Below are 6442 nucleotides of genomic sequence, written 5' to 3'. Positions count from 1 at the left end.
AAAAAAATTCCTCAAATTTCCTTACTTAATATAACACCATAATTCACTATTCACTAATTCTCTAAATTCTCCAAAAATATTCCTTACTTACTTTCTATCCATAAAAACCATGCATACATGCTCCAAAAATGTGAAATAAAATATAAAACATATATAGTAATTTTTCCGGACCAAAAATAATACCGACTCCCGGATTGATGGTACTATTCACAGACCGGTAAACTACTATTGAAACACAGGAAAAATAGGGCGTTACACACACCTTCATTTTATTGTGGTTCTAAGTTGGCAAATCTATGACTGGTGATGGGACTGTGTCATGGTTAGAACCCTACTCCTCGACATCTCCTCCACCACCATTTTCAGGCAGTTGAATGTCAACAGGGACTTCTACTTGTGGCACATCCTGCTCAACATTTTTGTTGTAGTTAGAACATCACTCTTACTACTATGTTGCTGTAGCAGAATGTCATGAACTACTACTTTAGGCAGCTGTTGATCAGTTAGTCTATCAACATTTCTCCCACTACGGTAAGGTAATGGAATGTTAAATCTGACTAAGGGTGGTTAAGATTCTTGGACTCTAGGAATGTTATCTATAAGTACATTATCCCCTCATAATTCTTTCAAAACTAGTTGACACCTGATAATCTTATTATTAATATAGTCCTCCTCTAATAATGAGCATTGGTACTAACAATGACTTTATTTGACTTAGGATTATAAAGCAAGCCCCCTTTCGTTCCTTTCGAATACCCAATAATGAAGCACAATTCTGTTTTTGACTCTAGCTTATCTGCCTTCCCTTTCAGCACATGGGCTGTACACCCCCACATCCAAACTTGTCTCAAAGTAAGCTTATGCCCAATCCACAGTTTTGTAGGAGTCAAAGGTACTGACTTAGATGGAACCAAATTCAAAATGTACGCCATTGTTTCAATCACTTGTCCCCAAAATGAAAGTAGTAAATCTGAATAACTCAACATAGATCTCACCATCTCCATAAGTATACTATTTCTCCTTTTTGCTACACCATTCTATTGTGGCATACTAGATGCAAAAAATTGAGATGTAATTCTTTGTTATGACAAAAACTAATAAATTCCCAATAAAGGTATTCACCAGCACGATTAGATCGTAATGATTTGATATATTTACAATGTCGTTTCTCCATTCCTGCCTTGAATTCTTTGAATTTCTCAAAGAATTCAGACTTACGATGCAACAAGTAAATATGCCCATACCTTGAATAATCGTCTGTGTCATTGGACCACACAAATCAGAATGAATTAATGCTAATACTTCAGTAGCTCTATTACCTTTTAAAGGAAAGGCCTCTTAGTCATTTTACCTTCCAAACAGGATTCACAGGGTGATAGTGCCTCCACTTTCTATGAACTCAAGGGTCCATCATTAACTAACCTAGAAATCCTATCTAGATTAATATGACCAAGCCTTAAGTGCCAAAGATATGTTTTATTTATTTTAGTAGGGCGTTTTCACTTATGTGGCAGATTATCTATGTTATGTAATTCACGATTTAGTTGCAGTTCAGGAATAACACTTAGAATATAAAGGCCATCTATCAATGTATCAGAACAAATATTTTGTTTCTAAACTTAATAATAACAGTCTTACCACAAGATATTGAATCATCAAACAATTCATTAAAATAAACTAAATATCCATTATTTTCCAAACAAGAAACATGAATTAAATTTCTTCTAATTGAAGGTACATAAAGAACATCCTTTAAAACTAAGGTCTTATTATTCCCAAAACTAAGACAGATATTTCCCATAGCTAAAACTGCAACTTCAGTTCCATCTCCCAGGAAGATGCTAACCTCTCCTTCACTTAGCTGGCGCGTTACCTGAAACCCCCTACAAAGAATTGTAGATATGATTAGTGGTTCCTGAGTCTACACACCATTAGAATGTAGACAATACCGCCAAACATGTTTCAACTACCAGTAAATGGAAAGAAGACTTACCTTGTGTTTTCTACTTGGCTAAATAAGTTGGACATTGCTGCTTCTAGTTTCTCGCTTGCTCTCCAATGGAAACACTTGCCCTTAGGCTTGATATCCCCAGCACCAGCAACTATAATAGCTGTTCTCGGCTTAGGTTTCTAAACTTTTTTCTTTTTCTAAATCTTTTTATTGCCATAAGCAAAACCTTTTTAAGTATTAAGTACAACAGCTTGAGAAGATGGTTTTAGGATAGTTTCTGCAGCCTGCAGCTCATTCTACAATTTCGCTAAGGAGAAATTCAAATGACTTATGTTATAATTAATGCGAAATGCTAAAAACTGTCAGGAGTGTCTACAGCACCATCTCCACACGCGATTCCTTATCAATCTCAGCACCTAGGATCTCTAGTTCATTCAAAAAACCAATCATTCTAAGAACATGATCCCTAATTAGAGCTCGCATGGTAGCCAGCAATCAGTAAAGCTCGCATGGCAGTTTGTTTAGCTGTCCAAGTCTGATCTCTGAACATCTCTTTAAGGCTTTTTAAGATGTCATAGGTACATTCCATATACTAATGCTGATGTTGCAATACTAACAGTGATTTTTGCAAGTGTACGAAATCGCAGCAAGTAATATAGAATGAGGAGTATCGTCTCCACAGGGATTGTATATCGAGTACCAAAATTATGTTAACCTATTATTATTTAAACGGCAATAAAGGGGAATTATTGTAAGAAATTTAAAATAAATAATTAAAAGAGAACGAAAATAAATCAAGCAACAGTATTTGAAGGAAAGAAATCAAAGATTTAAAGCTACTAGGGATTTTGATTTCACTTAACTCTATCCAATTTATTTTATTAGTTTGTTAATCAACTTTAATTGTTCAAGTTGGGGAAATAACCCTAAAATCACTAACAAGCTCTCCCGATGTTTTGTTAGCTATTCTAATCCAATCTAATTACCTATCTTCCAATAGTGTAATCAAACATGAATTAAATCATTAAGTTTTGTGGTTTGTTTTGTGAATTCATAACCTAAGGTCATTAACTTATGAAAACCCCCATGAGTCAAACCACATAGCTTCCGCATCAAGTTATTATTCTCATGTAATTTATTACCCTTTTCATATCACAAACCCTTCTCCCAATAGTGATTAATGAAATAAATCAATCCAGGGGAGAAACTCTGCCTGGAAGCATTAAGTTCAATAATAAATTACATTTTGAACAAAGAAAAAAAAATCTAATATTATAAATTGGAAAAGAATTCAATCTACATCAAATCCCTAGTATGAGAATTTATTTCGACATATTAATTAAATAAAACTCAATAATACTTGAATAAAATTCCATAATCAATGTGAATAATGAAAAATAAAACAAGATTAAGAGTTTAGAGATAAAAACTAGGCAACAAATAATGTGGATGGCTTCCTTGAATCTTGGCACAAATCTTGAATGCTTGAAGTCTTTGAGAGAGAGAGGAAACAATAGAACAAGAATTGTCAAAGACTGGAGATATCTTACAATGAATGGCCCCTCTCTTTATATAAACTTCTTGGTCCGACTCCGTTTAGGAAATAGAATCCTTATTAAGTAAGAAATCTTTTTGGAGATAGGAAACTATTTAGGCTTTGGATTTCTTCTTAATTAGGACTCTTCCATCTTCCTAAATAGGATTAGATCTTGATTTGTATGTCAGGAAAATATCTGAGTTGGGCCCATGTAAGTTATAGAAGCTGGCTGGCGTTCTCGATTCAAGACAGCACCAAATTCGTAGCACGGGCATGCTGCTGTTTTGCACGGTCTGGGCATGCCAAAGTCTGAGTTTTATGGATGGTTCAGCACAGGCCGTGCTCCGCGATACGTCCAGAGAAGAATCTATGGTACGAGCGTGCCCCATGGCACAGCTAGGGCATGCTAAGCTTTGACTTTCCAGGATAAAATGCATCACCCTGAGGTCCTCTTAGGCACGGGCATGCCAGATAGCATGGTCTGGGCGTGCTAGAATCTGAGTGTTTTACTTTAATTTACTCTTTTCTATGCCAAAACCCTGCAAATTTCTTTAAGATCAAGTGGATTATGATTCAAGGAAGCTTTGAGCAAAAACATAAATAAAACTAAATAAAAATTAATTAAAGTAATTAAAACTACTAAAATTCCTAATAAAAACTATATTAAAAATACTATAAGAATAACACCTATCAAATACATTTGACATAGATGCCAGAATGTAACACTGTGCCATCTCATCAACCTTAATCCATCTTTTGTATGGTTTCTGTTCCTCCTTGGAAGCTGTAACATCCTCTTGAGTTGAGTCGGGTTGAACCAAACCTGGTTGAGGTAGAATGGATGATAAGTGGACTTATTTGCATGGAAAGTTTAGGACTTGTTTGCCTCCAAACATATAGCTTGGGTAGTAAGTTGTAGCCTTTGTATACTTGAGGTACCAATTAGAGAGTTTACACAGCCAAATCACTTCTTCTAGAGTCTACCCGTTCCTATCATTTTCACTTTCCTATTTTCACGTTTTTCATTTTCTTCTTACGTTTCCCTTCCATTTCCTTGCACTTTTCATGCAAGTTATGCAGTAAGTCCACTCCAAGTAAGTAGAATTCCTTGAAGTTATATGTTATTCACTCTTTAATTGAGTTATATTGGAGATGAGTTATGAGAATTCTTGTGTATAGGAGAAGAAAGTTCAAAGGTAGCAGAAAAGAGAAGCTAAAATAGAGCCCCAGCTTTGTGGCAAGACAGGTTTGATATCTCTTGTTATTTCCCATGTTCTTTGCATGAAAAATTGTGTGGAGTGTTGCTCATGAGATCATATGTTGCTTATTGTGGAGTGAGAGGATTGAAAATGATGTGAAAACAGGGGATGGAATGAGTTTATGAACCAGAGTTTGCTGGAAATTTTACCAGCAACTTCATCTTGATTTTGACCCCAGTAAATGATGGAACTAGGAATTGTCATAGAAGAGTTATTTGTTCCTCTATGTGTTATCTTTACGTGGGCTTTTGAATCACTCAATTTGAAGTTGTATATTGAGAGTTATGGCCAAAAGAACACAGACTGCACAATCTGGAAACACGTCGCGCGCCCGCGCGGTCTGGAAAGCAAGTCGCGCTCGCGACTTTCACATGCGCGGTCGCGACTTTGGCCAGAAGCTCTCTGACTCTCAGTTTGCGCATTTCGCGCTCGCGACTTCATCTCGCGCTCGCGACTTGTGCTGCGCGGTCGCGACTTGAGCCAGAAACCTCTCTGACTCTCGATTGCACTTCTCGCGCTCGCGAGGTTTGAAGACGCGCTCGCGACTTCTCCCTGGGAAGCATCTCGCGCTCGCGACTTTTCCCTGCGCGCTCGCGACTTGTGTTTTCATGCATTTTGGACTTCATTTTCTATACAATTACATTCCTTTGCTCAACATGCATGCATCCAATCATTGTAAAACAAAAATATAATATAAGAACATGGATTAAAACAACATGTAAGCATTTATATGGTGTGAAATCAAATCAATATGATGAACTATGACGTTGTGAAACCATTTATGTGCTATTGTGTTACATTGTTGACATGCTAATCTTAAGCTCCATTGAGGTTAGGTAGAAACCATGTAGATAAGGCTATGTCGCGACATAGAATAGCAGATCTGCGCCCCATACAGTTTGGAACTCCGGCTACAGGCCGTTGAGTGGATATGATTAAACCGTGCGGTGCAAATCCGGTTAGGGGCACCAAAACGGACAATATTGGCATAGGCGAATCCGGTTCGGGGCCTATAGCATACAGTTTCATCCAGTTTCATACAGTTTATCTTATCACTTCGGTTTCACTATAACCTTATGGAGCCATACAGATATTTTAACTTGCTATTGCATGAATCAGACAGTAAAATAAACAGTAAGAAAGATCATCAAGGTGAAATGAAAGCCGTATGTTATGTGTGATTATATGTACTTACATAATTCTTTCTGCATATATGTGTGCTTAATTATGTCTTTCTATATTGAGATATCCACTGAGCTGTAATAGCTCAGCGAGTTACTTGTTTAACTCGCAGGTTTTGAGACTGGTCTATAGAGCGACAGCGTACAACTGCAGCAGTTCATCTGTAGAAGACACGGTCTTCAGGGTAGCTCCCTATTTTGATATGTATCTTTTATTATTCTTTCATGGCATGTACAGGGCACACAGTTGGGCCCATCTCATTTTGAACACTTGTATAATGTATATAAATATTCAGTACACTAGTAATGTAAACGGCACCGATATATATATAAATATTCAGTATTATGATATCAGCATGTCTAATCATACAGTCAACCAGTGTTGTAGCATCTCGACTCGGTTCATTCGGGTTAACGGGTGGACCGGGAAGGGGTGTTACAGAAGCACCATCAGTAGGTTTCTCAGGACACATCTCAGTAAGCATAAACTTAAATTCCTCAGCAGTTAGCACAA

This window comes from Jatropha curcas, chromosome 7 (genome assembly GCF_041381405.1).
Source record: "Jatropha curcas cultivar XTBG-Jc1 chromosome 7, XTBG_Jcur_1.0, whole genome shotgun sequence".
In the NCBI taxonomy this organism is placed as follows: domain Eukaryota; kingdom Viridiplantae; phylum Streptophyta; class Magnoliopsida; order Malpighiales; family Euphorbiaceae; genus Jatropha; species Jatropha curcas.
The sequence above is the reverse complement of the archived record's forward strand: the minus strand, read 5'-3'. Positions refer to the sequence as shown.